This window comes from Terrapene carolina, unplaced genomic scaffold (assembly GCF_002925995.2).
Source record: "Terrapene carolina triunguis isolate 2854851 unplaced genomic scaffold, T_m_triunguis-2.0 Scaffold33715, whole genome shotgun sequence".
Classification (NCBI taxonomy): Eukaryota; Metazoa; Chordata; order Testudines; family Emydidae; genus Terrapene; species Terrapene triunguis.
In genome coordinates, this window is record NW_020698066.1 from 1061703 (window position 1) to 1081975 (window position 20273).

The following is a 20273-nucleotide window of genomic DNA, read 5'->3' on the forward strand; positions in this document are numbered from 1 at the left end:
TTTTGGTGAGTGTTTGGTGAGTGCTTAGACAGGAGGAGGGTCCGTGTTTACACCTTCCTGTAAGGGACCGCCATTATCTGAGCCTCATGTGGAATATGAGCTGCCATTTTGGGCTTCAAGTTTGTTTCACATGTAATCCTACCTTCCAAGGCCTGGGAGAACTGCAGAAGCAGCTGCTCATCCCCTGGAGGAAATGAGAAGGGAATGCTGTATAGTGACTAACTCTGTCTGACCTCAGGAACAGTAGATCAACTCTGCAGTGCTGTGTTGATTGGCTCAGGAGGGAACCATATCTAGCTTTCTTGACTTGACATATTATGTAGGGTTGACAACTTTCTACTTGCACAGAACTGAACACCCTTGCACCGCCCCTTCTCTGAGGCCCCACCCCCTGCTCACTGCCTCCCCGCCTCCCTCTGTCGCTCACTCTTCCAACCCCCACTCATTTGCTCATTTTCACCGGGCTGGCTCAGGGGATTGGGATGCGGGAGGGGGTGAGGGCATGGAGGTGTGGGCTCTGGAGTGGGGCTGGGGATGAGAGGTTTGGGGTGCAGGATGGGGATCTGGGCTGGGGTGTGGAGCCCAGGGGTTTGGAGTATGTGAGGGGGCTCTGGGCTGAGGCAGAGGGTTGGGGTGCAGGAGGGGGTATGAGTTCTGGGCTTGGGGGGTGTGGGTTGTGGGGTGGAGCCATAAATGAGGGGTTCAGGGTGCAGAAGGGGGCTCTGGACAGGGGGGTTGTGATGTGGGGGGGGTGGGCTCTGGTTGCAGGGGGTGGGCTCCGGTGTGGGGCCGGGGCTGCCGGAGGGTGCTCTGGGCTGGGACCGAGGGGTTCAGAGGGTGGGAGGGGATCAGGGCTGGGGCAGGGGGTTAGTGCGTGGAGGTGGGGGTGAGGGCTCCAGCTTGGGCTGTGGGTTCTGGAGTGGGGCTGGGGCTGGGGAGTTTGGGGTGCAGGAGGGTGCTCCAGGCTGGGACCTGAGGGGTTCAGAGGTTGGAAGCGGGATCAGAGCTGGGGTTGGGGGGTTGGGATGCAGGCTCCAGGCGGTTTACCTCATATGGCTCCCGGAAGCAGTGGTATGTCCCCCCCTCCAACTCCTACACGGAGGCATGGCCAAGCAGCTCTGTGTGCTGCCCCATCCGCAGGCACTGCTCCCGCAACTCCCATTGGCCACGGTTCCCGGCCAATGGGAGCTGCGGAGCTGGCGTTTGGGGCAGGGGCAGCACTTGGAGCCCCCCTAGATGCCCCTAAGCCTAGGAACCAGAGGGGGGACATGTTGCTGTTTCTGGGAGCCGTGTGGAGCCAGGACAGGTAGGGACTTAGCCCCAGCACCCGCTGTGCCACTGACTGTACTTTTAACGGCCCAGTCGGCAGTGCTGACCAGAGCCACCAGGTTCCCTTTTGTAACGGGCATTCCGGTCGAAAACTGGACACCTGGCAACCCTAATATTATGGTATTCTGGACTGATATTAGCTTCTCCTATGTGGCTCTGAAGAGGGAATAACTGAGGAAAAATAGGGGTGAATCTCATAGGATTCCCCAGCCTAGTTTTTTCTTCAGGCTCCTCTGTTCACTTCTAGAAGATAGCTTGCGGGTTGTTATCCTTTGTTGCCATTAGTAATCTTCTCTGCCTGGGGTGGGGTAGGGAGTGGAAGTTGATGGTGCTCACTATTTCATTGATTGGGTTCAAGACTGTTATTGATGCATCACATGGGACTTTGGCTGAATTTTTGCTGCCAGCATACCAGTTGATCTGTTGCTCAGAAGTAGGTGAGCACCATCAGTCAGAGCTGATGAGCTTACAGAAATCATATTAATAATGGTAGTGAAAGTGGCAATGATAAGAAATAAATTAATTGTGAGAGATGATATTTGAGATGCCCTCGAATTCCGCAGAAAGACTTAACAGCCACTTTAGACCTTCCAGCATATTATCCAATGAGTTTAATGGTCAATGGGCTTAGAGCATGCTTAGAGTAACTCAAGTGATGAATTGAGACAATTGTTACCACGCCACATAGAATCGTTTACTGTATCTTTTATCTCCAAGGCAACAGTTCCTTTGAGAGGAATTGACTTTTTTCTGAGTTGCAAACGGCTGCCATTTATGCAGACAGAGTAAGAGCCCAGAGGGATGTGATTTTGATTGACCTCTCCGCTATGTGATTTGAAGATAGAGTATAGGGTGGTGTGCTTGGTGTAGTACAAAACACAGGGTCCCTGCCCTGCAGAGATCCTCAGATATCCTGGTTAATGGTGCACTTTAAGGACCTAGAAAGATAGAGAGACACAAATACAGCCGCAAGCTACTCTCTCATGAATCCACTTCTACACATAGATGAAATAAGGGCCATTACAGGGGGCTGCTGACATGACATGACATGATGGTGCTCACCATGGTGAGTCAGATTAACTGGGCAGTGAGCACACCCAGTGAGAAGCGCTCCCTTTTGGTGGGCATGTATCCAAAGGTTGAGGATTGCAAGAGCTGTAAGATTAGACCTGAGTCTGTGTGTATGCACATCTCCAGACTGTGTGAGTGCTGATGGGCCTGAGGAAGCTTGTGTGGTCGAATGTGAATGGGAGGGGCCAAAGAAAGAGGAGGCACAAATTGGAGCCATGGAGAGCATACAGAAAGGATGGGGATGAGGCAGGAAGGGAACAGAAAGAAGAGGCGGGGAGAAAGGGATGGAGGGCAAAGGGATAGGAGGAAAGACGAGAGTGCCAAGGTGGGATAGAGCAAGGCAGGAAGAGAGGGGAGAGGGTGCTGAGAAGCGTTTGTTTGGGGTCAGTAACAAGGAGGAAAGAGAAAACAAAGAAGGGAGAGGGGAGCAAGACTAGCTTCATTATTGAGGCAGGAAAGGCTGCTGCCAAATATTAGGGCCAGGAAAATGATTTGTAACTGTTTAATTGTGAGAATGAAGGTGGATCGGGGTGTGTGTGTGTGTGTGTGTGTTACTAACTAAATCGGCTAGAGCAAGGGAGCTGGTGGTGTACTTACAACCAGCATTCAAATTCACTCTAAATTGGAGGGAGATACTCAGGAAGAAAAATGGTTGCATTAACTTCTCTGAATCATTAGCAATGTTCCTGTATGTGTCCCCTGCTCCATCCAGGGCTACCAGCCCCACACTTGCCTCTCTATTTAAGGTTTCTTCCCACACTTTTGTGTTTCACTCTCTTATGGTCTAATCATGCAATCTTGATTCAGGCAAAACTCCCATTAATTCTCAAATTAATGGGTGTTTTGCCTGAGTAATGACTTAAGTTCTGGACTCTTAGTACTACTTGTTTAGGGTATGTCTACACAGCAATGTAAGCCCAGGCTCAAGCCAAACTCCCCCCCCTTAAATCCACACACCAGTTGTGCTAACCTAGGGCTCAGACTTAGGATCCCAGGACCCTGCAGAGCTGGAGGGTCCGAGCCCGTATTAAGGTGGGATCTAGGGTCCGAGCCCCGCTGCTTTCCTGTGTGCATGCAGCCCTGGTTTGACTTGGGTCCTGGAAGTCCTCTGGATGTATCCTAGAGTTCCAAGTGGCAGAGGAGCTGGAAGTGCCGTTACTGCCTGGTTGAGGGTGTTTCCCCTTCCTGCTCTGGCTCCTCCTCACTGCTGTGCGGCACTTGCTTGGAGCAGGGAGCAAAGTTGACAGATGGGAGGCAGCTCTCAGCTGCCAGCATGTTGAGAGTCATTCCTCTCCCCATCATGCTGAGCTGGGAGCTCTGCTGCTCCCCCTCCCTACAGGGAAGCCATTTGTTCCTACTCTGCTCTCTGTCCCTTGCTCCCGGGCCCCCCTGCCCTTCCTCTGTGTGTGCAGAGGCGCCCGGGCAGTGTGCATTGTGATGGCGGTGAGTGGGAGCCAGCACCAAAACTTCCCCCCTGCCTCCCAGGGATCCCTTATCCCTGCCTCCTGGTCTGCGGTAGGGGCAGAGATAAGGGATCCCCAGGGGGTGCTGAAGCACACTGCACCCCAAGCCCTGGGGATCTATTTCACCACTCGACAGCTAGAGGCAGCTGGGCTGGGGAGTGTGTGGTTTGCCTTTGAAGCGTACATTTTATTTCAAACGTCAAAACAGAAAAAAATAAATGAAAAACCAACCAACTAAAAACCCCTTCACTGAACACCCCAGTTTACCAATTCAGAATTGCTGAGTTTCATTTTAATAGTTTGACAGCCCTGGAGACTGATGTCCTAGTTATTCTCAGAACAGGTGCACATGGGCAATGTCCTGCCAATGTAACTCAGCCTAGAGGTGGAGAGCCCAGTTCCCAGATTAGATAGTAGTTCAGTGTAAAGACTTCTCCAACTGAAGTCATTCTACTCAGACAGCCACTAAAGGAGTTAATAATGCAGTTTATCTGCTCATGTGCTCCTTATGGGCACCTGAGTCCCATCAATAGCATCACCACAGAGGGGAAACAGGATGGGCAGTAGAGTTTTCCCACAGTGCTCTACGTTCCTAGGGCTAGTGTTGACATTAGCAGAGGGGTGCTAGGCACTCTGGGATATGGTTATTTTGACTCGAGTCTGTGCACTGCACTGTGGATGCCAGAACATTCTTAGCCTAGGGTTAAAATGCAATGTAGATGCTCAAGGTTCCCTGACACGGGTCAGCTGACTCGAGTCCCACTAACCCTAGGCTTACATTGCTGTGTAGACTTACACTTAGTCAAGTACTACAGATCCATCATTCATCAGATAATCAGTTGATATATGCACCTGAATTTGGCTCTGCCTACTTAAAAAAATAAAGACACTTGGTAGTAAATTGTAATACCAAAGCCCATTCAACAGCACCAGGATCAATTTTGTAAAGGACTTTGAGATTTACTGATGAAAAGCACTGTGGAAGACCTACATACTAATATTATTTATATATTAAACATAGTACAATTAACTTTAATTGAATGGTACTCCCAACATTAAGAACAATTACTATTCATATTTGTTTCACTTAACAGATTTGTACCTAATTTTGTTGGCAGTGGGTGAACCACTGTACATTAATTAATTAAATGTTAGCCATTTCTCAATTCGGACTAAACTGAAAATGACAGATGCTTAAAACTGTAAATACAAACATTAAAACCTTTTTGATCTAACAAATTGATACACAAGAGAAGACATTCAGGGTGACTTTTTGTTGGGTTGCATCACAACTTGCAAAACTTTTCAAACTTCTTGGGTATTATGATAGAGATCCTTTGCATCTTTGCCCCTCTTTCCAGTTGGATGTGTCAGTCTCTACTGCCCTATACATATGAAGTAGTCATCATGATTTTGTCCTTTGCTGAACTTTTCAACTGTTGCCACTGGCATCTAAATACATTTCAAAATTCAGTTTGACTCTTTTCCCAGTGTCTATCAAATTTCTTTAAAATATGAGACAGTGTTTGGGAGCTTTGTTATTCCCAATGGATTCCCATTTATTTAGGATACCACACAATAGACAGTCATTTCCCAACTCCATTTATGAACAAACACTTTGACATGCTTTCTTCATTTACACAGCCTCTTTTGAAGCCATGTGCATTTATCATTAAACATCAGTAATGTGTCCTCTATACCAGTATTTACCTGTACTTTTTATAAGCTTGGAGAAAGCTGATGTTACAGTGTATTCTGTGATTGGCAAGTGTATGTAGAACCCAACTATGTACATTATTTTGGAGGGAGACAGATGACAGTAACTCGTCTGACACCTTAAAGTTTCTCACGCAAGGAGGAGTAAATCCAGTCTTCTGAAGATCTAGCTCAAATGCTTATTATTAAACACACAAATTTCCCCTCCTCCGCCCATTGTTTGGTACTATCTGGATGTGGCTTATTTTCTGAGTTAGAAATTATATCAATCTTCTGAGCAATAGGAGACCCTAGGAATTTTGATTACTATCAAAATATTTTGAGACAGCTAATAAAAATAGCTAACATGCCATCTCCTGATGGTATTCCCCCCCTCCATACAGTAACCACTTTCAGAACTAATCCAGAGCTGGGGTGGGGGTAGTCCTTCATTGTCACAAGCCTTAGCAGTCAGTACCGCTCTGGTACTTGTGGCTGTGAAATGCATTTCATGCCTCATCTATTACCTAAATGAGATGTGAAAGCAGTTCACACCTCGTTTACATTTGTGCTGTTTTATAGAACAGGATAGACACAGTTCCACTGAAAGTAATGGAATGAGGTCACCTACCCGGTTCTCTCCTTGGATTGAATCCATGCGGCCTGATCCTCTCAGTTCACCAAATTGAAAATGAATCTGTCTCTCTGAGGCCAGCTGCAATGAAATACCATCAGTAGTTATCTATATTTTACAAGGGAAGTAGGCTGTTTACTGGAAAGAAAAAGTTAGCTATGCATTTATATTACATATATGGGAAATGAGGGATTCTGTCTGGATTATAGGTAATGTAATCAATGTGGACAAGCATGAAAAATAACCAGCCTGATTTGGGAGGCTAGAAGAAAAAAGATGCAAAGAAAATAGTGTCTATTGGTTACTTGCCATCTCCTTTACGGCTGTGTGTGTGTTGGAGTTTGGACAATTGCAATAATGCACCTATGCAGCAAAGTTTGGCTCAAGATCAGAACATTTTTAAAGTCCCAGGTGTATTTGGTCTGGGGTTCTGGTTCAAACCCATCTCAGTCAACTGTAGGTATTTAAGCTCCAGAGACCCGATTCTCCTTTGCCTCGTCCCTTATGTAGTCATTCACACCTTTGCAGAAGGAGCACTGTTCTGATTTTGCCTGGCTTTTTACACCCCCTTTGCATTCATGTAAATAACTGCACAAAGCGGTGGGGGGGGGGATCAAACCCTAAGTTTATAATTGTAAAGACTCAACCACCTTCATTCCTTCTTCTTTTTTAGTTTTTTAAATAAAGACTTTGGTGTCTGAAAACAAATTAATGAAAATAAAGTAAGTTCTTGTGATGGTCTCATTATAAAATTCTATTAAGTTGAGAAAAAAGGACTTTTAGCCAGAAAAAGTGAACCGTGAATAAATTATACCAAGACTACATTAAAACTCCATGTAGAAAGTTATAATGCTGCAAGAGGAGCATTTCATTGAAGAAAATATGCTAATTCTTGTAGTTTGAGAACAACCCCTCCTCTCCCTCCTTGAAAAATTAAAGTTTATAACTCCTCAAGGAGTCTTCTAAAGCTGGCTGGGGACTAACTTCCTTTGCAGTAGTTTCATTTCTTTTCAATTTATTTCATGTCATCAGTTGAGATAGGCCTAGAATTGAAGCCAGGATAGAAATACATGAGCTCTCATGGTGCCTACTAAATCTGACCTCACTGTATACCCCATGGAACCTGGGAGAGAAAATCCCTCCCCCTCCCCTTTGAATGTCCTCTGCAAATGTTTGGGACACTCTGTGTTTCTGACTGATGTGGGTCACTTGTCTTTTTTCAGTCCATCCCTGGTGGAAGGTAGGGGTTGAGATTAGAGAGGAAAATGTGTGTGATTCTTCTCCAGAATCAGAGATGTTACTAGTTTTTTGCTTTCCCAGGCCCTCAGTGTCTTGAATTGGAGATGTGAATGATTCTCAGTTTATTAACTCATGGTCCGACTCAGAGCCCACTAAAATCAATGGAAACACCCATTGGCTTTACTAGGCATTGGATCACCCCCAAACCGTATTCCTCCTTCTGTATAACAAAACACAACCAACCAACCAACCAACCAGATGTAGGTTTGGATCTATAATAAATGAAACAAACAAACAAACTTAACAATAAACTTGACTGAACTGGTGAACTTTTCACAGTGTTGTTTTGGGAACATACAAAGCGCACCATACTGGATCAGACCAATGGTGCATTTAGTCCATTATCCTTGCCTCCCATAGTAGCCAATAGCAAATGTTTCAGAGGAGGATGTAAAAACTCCATAATGGATAATTTTGTAATAATGTGTCTGGAAGGGAATTCCTTTCTAACTCCAGTCAGTTAATGGTTGGCTTGTGTCCTGAAGCATGAATATTCATAGCCTTTATAATTTATGGATAGCTTTCTTAATATTCATGTCCATTTCTACAAAAATCTTTGAGTTGATGACATCTTGGAGCAGTGACTTCCACAGGTTAATTTTGTGTGTGACAGGTACCCTTTTGCCAGCACATTAGGGATTGAACCAGGAACATCCAGAGCTAAAAGCATGAGCTGTTACAACTTGAGCTAAAGAAACAAGCCTCTGTAGCTGGCAGACGTAACTACTCATATCATCTAGATTGGCACTGGGGGACCTGTAACACACATGCTCACCAATGATGGTTTACATGTGCTTGCAATGAAGCTGTCATGAAACCTATTAACAGAATTTTGCTCAGCTATACAAATAATTATTTTATTGTCTTTACTGTATGTGGGAAATGCACACAAAGCTCCCTCTTTGTATTTTTATGCTTTCTCTGCTGGCATTGTGAAACAATTGAATTACAAGCAGAGGTGTGCACATTCTTGCTGAGATCATCAGTGACACCAGTGCATAAACAAGGAAGCAAACAAACTAGTTTGGCTTAGAATAGAAATATTACTGGCCAAATGGAAAAGGACAAAATCTGTCAAGGAAGAAGTATTATTTCCAGGCTTCACAGGGGGTATTGCAAACAGCAAAGAGTAAGAATAAACACAATGAAAACTAAAAATATTGGTTGGCAGCATCAGTGCCTCTTTAATGTTTGCCTGCTAGTGTTGAACTGCTAGATGAAATGCCAACAGCCTTCTAGAAAGTGTGCAAAGCTATAAAAGCCAGAAGGGATTTCCTGTGCATGAAGTGCAAATTGGTGTCTGTGCTGGAGGAAAAGATTAATGGATTGGAGGAGCAAGCTGAGATGCAACTGAGAATCAGAAAAGCTGAGGAGTTCCCAGACAGCCAGGTTTGGGAAACACCAGTACCCCAGGTTCAAGATAAAATGGAACTGGCCAGCAAGGAATTGAAGAGAAAGGAAGTCAGAGAGGAGGACTGGTGGATTGTATCCGCAAGAGGTGAAGATGGCATTTTACATGGCTGGAGACAGATTAGGATGAGCAGGATGTGGTCTCCAGAGAGAAGAGAAACAGGAGGAATACCACCCAGCTAGAAGTTTCAAATTGATACCAGGTCCTCGATGTTAAAACTATGAGAGATAGCTCTCGAGATCCAGCAGGTCCAAGGGAATGGAGAGATGTATCGGGGACTCATGGATGGCAGCTCAGCCCAACCTGTAAGAAAATCAAGCTTTCCCACAAAGAGTTTTCTAACCATCCAAGAAAGACAAACATGGAGAGTCAATATTCAGAAGACTTGAAAGAACATTCTGCAAGGGACAGGCAGACAACAGGACAGTGTGTTGCTTTCCTTGAGCCAAGACACAAGACGTCACTCTAAGATTGGCTAGTCTTCTTAAGTCAATGGGCAAGGATACATTTGTGATGGTTCATGTCCTCACTAATGACACTGTTCATGGGATATCTGGAAGATAATAAATGACTTCAGAGAACTTGGAAGTATGTTGAAGAATAATAATGTTCAAATGATTTTCTCTGAGATTATTCCTGTCCCATGAGTTTAAAAAAGACAGCAGGCAGAAGGTTCTGGAAGTGAACCGCTGGCTAGGTAAGTGGTGTAGGGTGCAGGGCTTTGGTTTTGTGGAACATTAGTCCACCTTCTATGGGGAAATGTGGCTATATAGTTTGAATGACCTCCATCTCAGTAGAAGAGGAACCAATCTCCTACGGGACAGGCTGGCTAGAGTAGTCAGGAGGGCGTTAAACTAATAGCAAAATGGGAGGGTAAAAAGGGATGTTGAGAACAAAATTAATCCAGGAACCAAAGGACATGAAGAGAAGAAATTATTGAATTGCATATTCATCAATGCTAGGACCCTGGGTAATGAACAAGAGGAATGGGAATTGCTTGTTTATGAGCATACATTTGATACAGATGGTATTACTGACACCTGATGGGATGATTCACATAACTAGAATGTTAAAATCAGTGGTTATAACCTATTTGGGAAGGATCGAGTGGGCAAAAGGGGAGGGGGAGTGGTTATCCCTCATGCTGCAAAAGGGGCAGGCGTCTGGGATGGGGGTGAACTGTGCCAAGAACACACCCGTGCTCACGGCTCCGTGAAGGAGCCGCCAACTGATATGCCTGGCGGGCTTCAGGACCCGGGTGGAGTATAGGCTGGCCCACCGGGATTCCTCATATGCCAGAGATGGTAGGAGGTCCCACCACTTCATGTCGGGATGGGACACGAGGGTGAGGACATGAAGGGTGTGGAGCACGAGCATGTATAAATGTTTCCTTGGCGTGGTCCGGAAACGAGCCGGCTGCAATTCGTGCAGCTGGCTCACAGTGAAGGGGTGGGATGGCCGGGTGGATCCCCGGGGTAGGGGCCTGATTAAAAGGTCCAGAGGGCCTGGGGTGTAGGGTGGGCGGGAGGTGCCCTCCCGCAGGACCCGGTCGAGATAGGCCTGAGCAGTGGGCGGTAAAACAGCCCTCACCTCCTGAAGTACGCGCCGGGGAGTATGAGGGCCGGAGAGCCCCATGGCGTCAGCCAGTCTCCCGGGTCGTAGTCCAGGAGGTCTCCAAGTCTGGTGACTTCTGCCAGGACCAGCCTCTGTCGCACCGAGCGGGACTCCACCACCTGTGCATGGAGCTGGGGGTTGTGTAACAGGTTACGCGAGGAGATCTGCCCCCTCAGTGGCCGCCACGGACCTGGTCGCTGAGACCAGTTTCCAAGTCCGGAGGAGGTCCTGGTAGAAGACCGGCAGCCCGGAGAGGTCTCGCAGAAGATCTCTCGGATAGGCCCTTCAGCCTTGCGGAGAAAGGTACACCAGGGTCCAATGGCTGAAAGTTGAAGCTGAAGAGATCTGGGTGGCTTTAATTTGTGTGTCCGTTGGGGTCTCTTTTATAGGCATCTTCCTAGGGGAATAATGCCATACAGACAGTGTTTCTAAGGACATGCCCATTCTCCTCCTACTTTCCAGATGAACATGCCCCCTGTCAGTGTGTGAGAATTCTGACCCAGATCCTCAAAGGTATGTAGGTGCCCAACGCCCAATGGGAATTAGGTGTCTAAATACCTTTTAGAAGCTGGGCCTCTGTGTCCAGTGGCTTCTTAAGCTCCTTCAGGGCTAAATGCATCACGTATGTACTTACCATTTTCTTTGTATTTTGCATTGTATTCACTTCATTGCTAATGAAACACACATAGTGGTTTAACACCAGGATTTCTGTCCTCCTCCCTTTTCCTTCTGCCCATTTATCTCTCCACTTTTGCTTCTTCTCTTAATATTTTCCCTTGCAAGGTAAGCCTCATTGGAAATATTCTTGGAACAGAATGTTCCTTCAATATATATTTGGAAACATTGTAGAAAGAAGCTTCTTGCAGCATTTTCATCGATGTGGAAAAATCTGTAAGGACAAATTATAGTGTGTGGATTCACTGGATGCGTTTTCAGTGAACCTTGCAGGATCAAAGGGTGGGAGTTTCTAATTTTAAAATGAACCATTTGCCCGTCCCTGAAACAACTGAGACATTCAGTGCATTTTGTCGGTAAAAGAGGGTCAAAACACATAGCCTCTTGCCCTCCTCCCTCCCCAATAGAAGCTGAAGTCTTACTGTGTTCCTGGGCTCCCATCCTGTACACCATCACTGACTTATTTCTATACATGTTCTGAACATCAGTGAGGAAGCTGAAACGCTGTGTGGCCTGAGAATTAAATTCTTTGCTAATGCATGCCCTTTGCAACCTCATTGACTATGCAGAACAATTTATGGTAATAAATCAGTGGAGGCACATGGGTGTGTAAGTCAGCTGAGAATTTGTCCACTGGCTACAAACTCTAACTAAGGTCATCCTTGTGAGAGTGATATGCAGATCGGTTTGGAGGTAATGAGGGGGGTAATTTTAAATTAAAACCCAGGATATGGTTCTGAATAATTTCTTTTTATCACTGAATTTTACATCCTTCAGATATTTGTAGGTAGTTATATCTCACCTTAGTCACTGTTCAGCCAAGCTATACGTATTGAGTTCTTTTAATCTAGCCTCCTACAGTATGCTAATCCATTTACAAGTTTCTGACAAATCTTGTCTTTGAAGTTGTTGCAGTTTGATCTAGTTCACAAAATCAACTCTGGAACAGATTATTTCACATCCTCTTTGCTCTGTTCCACAGGTCTAGCGGTTATGTATATGTGCACTACACAAGCTAGTTCAATGTCATGAAGGAATTAGTTTGAGAAGATTCTTCAGGTGAGAATGTAGGTCAAAAAGTAAGTAATTAACTGCCTATCAAAGAGATGATGTAAGGTCCAGGATGTGTCACACCAAGAATTTATTTAGGGTCCTAGCTCTTGGTTTCTAGTCTCCAGTTTTCAAGGAGGTCCTCTAGTGTGCTTGGACACCGTGGGACCCATGCAACATTGTGGAAGCATTGCTCATGCCACTTTCACGTACCCAGTCTGCTTACTCAGGACTTCAAATCAGTATAAATAGGCAGAGCTGAGATCCACACTGAGGTACTAAAAAGCAGGCCCATTGGTATAAATTCCACGAGCAGCACTCCAACATCATAGGCTGAGTTGGCAGCTGCAGTATCATGGGAAGAATGGAGTAGAGTGAGGAGACAGAAAAAGGAAGTAGGAGGTGAAAAAGAAGGAAGTGAGGTTCTTTTAGAAGGAAAATATGGAGAGGAAGATGGAGGAGTGGCAGAGACTTACAGATATTGGAAGCAAGGGGGAGAGAGAGAGAGAGACCAGTGTGTGGCCTAACAAAGGAAGAGAACCTGACTACTGAGCTAAGTAATTCTTAATTCTATCTGGGGGAAAGCCGTGTTTTTCTGTGGTGTAAAGGACAAAAAGAAGGCGGCTTTGTTTGTACAACAGAAAGATGTGCCTAAAACCTGGGAGAGGATAGGCTTAAGTTGCTACTAGCCTCTGATGAAGCTTTCTAAGTCTGACTTGGCACAGAAGGCTTCTAAAATGACTCTGAGGTAAAGCAGTCCCCTGGCTGGTAGTCAGTAACTCCTCCCTAAGTCATCCATTTCAAAGGAGCCACAAAAAGCTTATACTGCAAACCTTTTCCCAGTGATTCCCATTCATTGGAGTAGAGAGGACACGTGACTGCATAGAACAATTTGTTATATTACCCTCCTTGTGCTCTAGTCTATCTCAGAGGTGGATGCTCTGCTACCCAAGAAGCACAGGATGAAATTTTTTTTCCAAATAAACAGAGAAAAGGATGATTGTCTTTTGAAGTTTCAGGAATTTAAGGGTCTCATTCTAAGGATCGCATATACTTTGGGATCAATGAAAGTCAAGGCCCTGGAAACTGTCCCATCTGTTCTTCTCAGTATCAGCAGCTGCATGTAGGCAGCACCCTCAACTAACATCTGAAATGTCATATCCATTATCACAAGTCTTGTTGTCCAAATGAATCACGTAAGCTGACAGAATACTGAATAGCAGATACTTTTTTTGTTTGTTTTTTGGCTAAAAAAACATGCTCCATCAACAAGTTGCCTGTTCCCATATGTGTCAATTTTTTTTTTGTAAGATTACACTTTATTTTTGGTTTCGTTTTAGAAGAAGGTTGAAGTGATGAGAATTTATTCATGGCGTGAGACAGATATTAATAGAATTTGAACAAAAGCCCATCAACAGGATTTGAACAATTTTTGTCATAAGTGTTGTGTGTAATCCTGTTAGTCCTGTGAGAGTCAAAAATATAGGTGGTTTATGAGTATTATGTAAACAACTGAAGCCAGATAGACAGATAGACCCAGAGAGGGAGAGAAAGCTCAAGCAGTTTCAGCTGGACAGATATGCTACAGCACTATCAAACCAAAACAATTATTTTCAGATCTCCTTACAAATTACCGTGTAATGGTGTGAACGGACTTGGGGGCACTTGAAACGAACGTTTGCACGGAGCTCCAAGACGAAAGGGGCATTCCTGTTCTGGGTTGATCTGATGTCTCTCTTTAAATAATCACTTCTTGCATCTGTCCTTTCTGAATTTAAAACAGCTGCTGCCTGCTGGTGCTGCTTTAAGTGCCTGCATTTTTAAGTACGCAGAGGCCCAGTTTCAGACCTTCAGCTTCCTATCATTACACCTCAGTGACCTTAATATCTCTGCCTACAGAGTGATAAAGAGAGGATGTGCTTCTATTGGCCCCTGCTCTCTGAACTGAAATATTGAAACTTTCATTTTGTTAGTGAGAAAATCCTTGCTACACACTCTGTCATCTCTGACCTCATATTTTGTTACTGGACTGTAATCTCATCTTTCTTGGGTCACCAAAAGCTCCAAGGCCACCTTTGCACCTGGGGAATATGATCTATCAATAGAAGGCAGCCTCCAAAAGTTGGAACATCATCCCCTGACAAAAGCTTCCCTTGTATAATGGACAAAAACATGAAGGTCAGCTACCACCAGTGCCCCGAGAGCAGTAGCAGCCCTCTTACCCAGTGTCCTTAGCCAGCTTGCACAGTATTTCTGGTTAATTAGCCCAGAGAGCAGTTTTATAATTAGCAATTTCCATTTTAACACGGCATAGTGCTGAAGGGCACAGTTTTCACTTACAGTTCATTCCCAGTTGAACAGTGATAATTCTGCTACTTCTAAATCATCATGCCTTTTTTATATAGTCCAAAAACACTGCCAGCATTTCATTTAGAGTACAGCTCTGTCATAATTCATTTAGCCTCCAGAGTTAGTTTACCCAGTTCTTTCTCTCCTCTCTCCCTCCCTCCCTCCCTCCTTTAAGTCTGGACACACAGAAAGTCATAAATCATGAGCTTTTCATATCAATAGGGAGACCCTTATTCAAACTCTTTAAAAAAATCAGTGCTAGTAGTGGATTTGGTGTGTTACATGGACTCTTGCTGTGAAAGGATTAATTAACTTGAGTCTTAGTGTGTATGAACACAAAGTCTTGTAACAATGGCTAGGTCTTTGACTTAGTGCCCTACAGAGTTCTCAAAGCGCATCTGCCACTCATCTGTGCCCTTCCTATTAATATCAGTCTTTCCCTTGCGTTATTTTAGTTACTCTTTTTTTTTTTGTTATAATGTTTAGGGGGTTGAGGTCAAAAGCCTCATTTTTGTATAATTTCAAGAATCTGCCTAGAATATCTTACTTTGGGCAAAATAATAATAAGAAAATTCCCCTCTTGAAAGCAATGTGCAGTTTGTTCGGTTACTAATTGCCTTCTTGGTGAGCCAAATCCTGAAGTCCCTACTCAGGTAAAGCTTGCACTGGAATTAACTTTGCCTGAGTCAAGATAGCAGGATTGGGCCCTCTGCTAATGGAAAAACCAGGGCTAACTCGATAGAATCTTTTATTTCTTTGTATATTTTATTTCTTTTTGCATTATTCTTCCTGCTTCCTCAGCTGAAATGGTACCAAGTACCAGGGTGTGCAGTAGGTGAGGGCACGAGGAGACATCCGCTCCTTTCTCCTGCTTTGGCTGAACAAATATCGGCCCATACACTTTTCCAAACACCTGTGCATGTAGCTCATAGATTCTAATGGTGGATTCTGCCTTCATGCTATTATTATTTATATTAGATAGGCCTCGACAGAGATCAGGCCCCCATTTGTGCTAGGTACTGCACAAACACCTAGTAAGATACGGTCTGTGCCCCAAAGAGCTTACCATCTAAATAGACAAGCTCGACAAAGGTTGGGAGGGGAATGGTGTGTTAATCTGGATGGAATATATGAGCCCAAATTGTTAAAGGTGTTAACATGACCCTGAAACTGTCCCACGTTAAACAGTTTTAAACAAGGTTTGGGGTTTGTTGTAGACACCTCAGCCTGCTTAGTACTATGGCAAACACATCAATAAATATCCTTTTAATCTTTTATTAAAGATACAGAGGGAAAAAAAGGCAAAAACAGTTGAAGCATTTGAAATGTAAAGTACTAAATAAGTCTTTCACTTTAACCATAACCCTTGTACCCTCTCTCATTAGTTGTAGAAAGTCTTTATATGAAAAACCCTCCTATCTGACAGTTTTTAGATGATATTACAGATGATAATAGCTGTCCTTTTGGGGCAAAAGAGAAAAAGTTAATTGAATTGGGCTGGAGCTGTTGTCGTCGCTGAAGTCTGATCCAGTTTCCTAGAAGACAAAATAAGATAAACATGCACAAAAGGGAAGAGAAAATAACAGCTAAGATAGACAATCCAGTTTCTATGTCTGGTGTTGCAATCTCACGGCTTGAAAAACACAGGCACGGCACACTGTCTTATCAGCCACGCCAAGACCTGGCGAACTTGTTCCAGCATAGGGTTGTTTAGGGCATTGCTTTTGGCTGCCTCTCTGGTCACAGGCTCACAGCAGTGTTGCAAAATAGGCAGTCTTGGCCGGTTAAGACAGACTCTTATTAGATAGAAGAAATAAGGTGGGGAAGGACAAGGACAAAGGAGGTAGAGACAAAGTCTCATATCCCAGGTTATGTTTGGGATTTAGCCACAGCCAGGGGAGGTGGTGATGTCATCTGGTCCCTCTCTTGGTCCAGTCTGGTCAGGACATCTCTCAGGATCAGGATGATAAAGGCCTAATCTTGTTGTGCTAGAATCCAGGGTCTCAGGTAATGATGAAGCTTGCTCCTTCCCTTTCTTTCAGTAAGCCAGTGTTGCATTCACTTTGCCTTCTTATTTTTCCCCAAACGTCTTTTCTTTTAAGGACCTCAAAGAGAGTAATGGGTGGAATAGGTCATCCTCTCATTATTTGGTCTATAAATTAAGCCTAATTTCTGACCCACTCGTTTTTGTTCATTTATTTCCGGTCTCACACTTCCCTTGTATACCAACATGATCTTAACACGGTCCTTGAATTATATCAGGAGGGCATTTTGTTTGTCTGTCTGTTTCCCTTTGGCACCTTTCCCCCCCAACGTATATCATTATATGTGTCTGAAACATTTTGTAAACTTTTATCCACTTTCCCACAGTTGAGCTCACAATTAGGGTAAATTTGTAGGCCCAATTATTACAACAGGAAACAGAGGCACAGAGAGGTGAAGTGACTTGCCCAAGGTCACAGAGTAGATCTGTGGCAGAACCAGGAGCGGAACCCAGGTATCTTAATTCCTGTGCCCTGTCCGATAGCCCACACTGCTTCGCATGTGCCAGCACACGTGCTAATGCTTGAAAATGAGTGCACAGGTGTGTTGCTCATTCACCAAAAGCCATCGGTGCTGAGGCCTACAGACCTGGAAAAGTAAATGAAAGGGAATGTACAATGGAAAGGCATAAATTGTGGTTACAAAATCTGGGCCATGGTTTTGAACGTCAATGCATCTGAAATAAAAGATGGAGACACCCCCGGTGCGGGGGAATGAACGAGAGCAAAGCTGTGGTTCATTATGGCTCCAGTCTTTATTCAGGGGATCACAGCTGATCAGGGCTTTGTTTCAGGAAGGGCTGCAGAAACAAAGGAACGCATCTAGATAAACAAAGAAGCAATGTGTGTGGGAATAAAATGTGAAGCCCTTCTTGAGCCACCGTGTACGTTCAGAGCATCGTCCTCCCCCGCTTCCATCGCATGAGGATGTACAATATGAGGGAGAGGGCCACTGAGACCGGGTTCCTCTCCCTGCCCCCCACGATAAAACACTTGAAAAACCACATGTACTGAATAACTTTATGCCAAGCTGTTGTGAAAATTCACAGAGTTCAGGAGCCAAGAATATGCCTCAGTTCCTAGCTCTGTGTGTGTGTGTGTGCGCACGCGTAGGTGGGCTAGTGGTATCACATTGGGCTGTCGGATAAAGCATCAAGCTACAATAGTGAATCTAAGCCTCTTAAATGAATTGTTTTGTTTTTGTGCATTGCCTGCTAGGTGCACCTGTGCTTCCTTCCCTTCTCCAGATGATGTATGTGTTTGTTTTCTTATTTAATATTCAGCACATCAGGCACAAGAAGAGGGGAGGAGAAAATAGATTTTTAATGTCCGTTCTGGTCTAAATCTTAAGAGTAAGAGCATTACACACTGGAGCCATGAAGAGACCAGGGAATAAACACACTTAAACTCACATAATAAATGGAGCTAGTGGCTGCAAGCAGGGAGTCTCCCATACTGCACCCAAGTGCACTGCCAACTGCACGACAGATGTACACTGCATGAACAGGTGCAAATGTGCTTCTGAGAAACAGGGGGATTTTCTGATGTCTCTGTATCCATAATACACTCACCCCAAGGTGCACATATACAGCTATTATGTATTTTAGATTCTCTTGTTACTGCTGCCTGTGGAGCTATTGTACTGAAGCAGGTGAACGTACCTAGAAGCTCATAAAGGAAGTCGAGTCCATCACGGGCTGCCCAGGGGTTGCATGAGTTGCACTCATACCAAGCGAAAGCGATGAATGTTGTGGAGGGGAAGAAAGGGATACGTGGTAAAATGCACCTTCACATTCTAACAAATGGATCCTTTTTCTTTGTTTGCTGGCATGAAGTGTCAAATTGGTCAAATGAACCAAATTGCCTTTTGGCAGCAGCTACTCTAGATACAGTCAGAGACTTTGCCCTCCACAAGGGAAGTTAAGAAACTACATCAGAAACTGTTTCTTAAAACTCAAGCTCTAAAAGGGAAACGAAATAAAAACCTCTTATATTTTCCACAGTATTCTACAGTGATGGTTTTGAACACTAGAGTAATGGGGTCCTCAGTTTTGGTCCATTAATGCAGAGTATTTTTTTAAATTTTCAATTGAGTTTTACGCTATCTTCCCATGCATGGCCCAAAGGCAAGGGAATTGAGATGCAAACTGTGAAGCTTCCGTGTGCCTGGAGGGAGGGGAGCCAACATGGCATGCTGTTGCTTCTTCTTTTAAGCCCCCAGATGCCCCTCTGAACTTATTCCATGTTCAGTTGTCCAGGGGGGTTCTCATGAGTGGAGGTAGGTAGCAGCAACTCTTTGCAGCATGCTTCTTTCAGGACCCCATGGATTCTTGTATGAAAAATGATCAAAGTCATAAAAGCAGCATGGACTCCCATGGCGTCCCCTTCTACTGGATAGCTGGGAGTGTTCATCCATTGCATTCATGGCTCCTGAAGGAGCCATGCAGGCAGGACCCATGGACAAAGGCTTTGATATCCATGGAGATGGGGCTCTGATTTCTCCAAGAGATCCTGGGGCTCTGCCTGATGTGGGATGTGCTTTGAGACCTTTCTGTGAGGCGGGTAACTCCTCCTCTGTATGGGAGAATGGTTCCACCTTTTCAGAGTCACTTTCAGTTTCAGTTTCACCCTCATGAGGTGAGGAGCACGTAAAATCCTTTCCCCGGGAGGATAGCAAAGGGCTCTCTGTCTCTTCCTTTTATTTTTCTGAGACTGTGCTGCAGTGTTGCCTGCCTGCTTGGCCATCTGGCAGAGGTAAAATACAATGACATTCCAATAACTTGGCAGCCAAGGAAGATCTCTTAGCTCAGAAGTACCACACCTCTCTCTGACTGTCCCCTCCACAGTGGAACTCTGAGCCACATCCTCCCTAGCTAGCAATTATGGCTTTCATTGACCTATGATGGAGGGGGCCTTGCAACCCTGTCAGAGGTAAGTGGACTTCAGGGGAGTGCTCACAGGAGCATGGGAATCCTGTAGTGAGGATGGTGCCAGGGGGAACTTTAAAACATTGTATTCTGCAGAAGCCTATTAAAGCTGACTGATGCCACCTCTGACTCATGCCAGCACAACTTGTGCTATTTATGTCCATCTCTGAACTAGATTGCAGCCTCGCTGGGGCAGGGACCGTGTCTTATCTGTTTGTAAAGTGCCAGGAGCACTGTGGGGGGCTTGTTAAATGAATGGTACTAAATAGCCAGGCTGTCGGGAAGCAAGTGGAACAGTGTTACTATTAGAAAAGCTAGACTCACTGGCCCCTGTCAAAGGGATGTGGGACAGAAAGAGGGCAGAGCCATCTGAGGGAGGAGTGGGCTGGCTCCTTGGAGAGGAGCAGAGTGTGTCAGCTTGCTCTGCTGTTTGAGCAAACTGCACTGTCAGGGTGGTCTCTTTCACCAACCCGTAGCGGACACACAGGCTGAATGACAGGGTGCTGCACAGTCATTACCTTTATGACTAGGCGTTTAATGGGCCCGATGCTCTTTTAGGGTCCGTTCTGCAGTGACTCTCTGTTTGGAAGTGAGTTCCTCAGTCTTGACACATAGTCACTGCTATAGTAAGGGTGAATTGTGCTACTTGAGAAAGCAGCTAGGTCCTTAAGGTATGATATTGGGACACATATCCATCTCTAGTTCTGCCTTTCT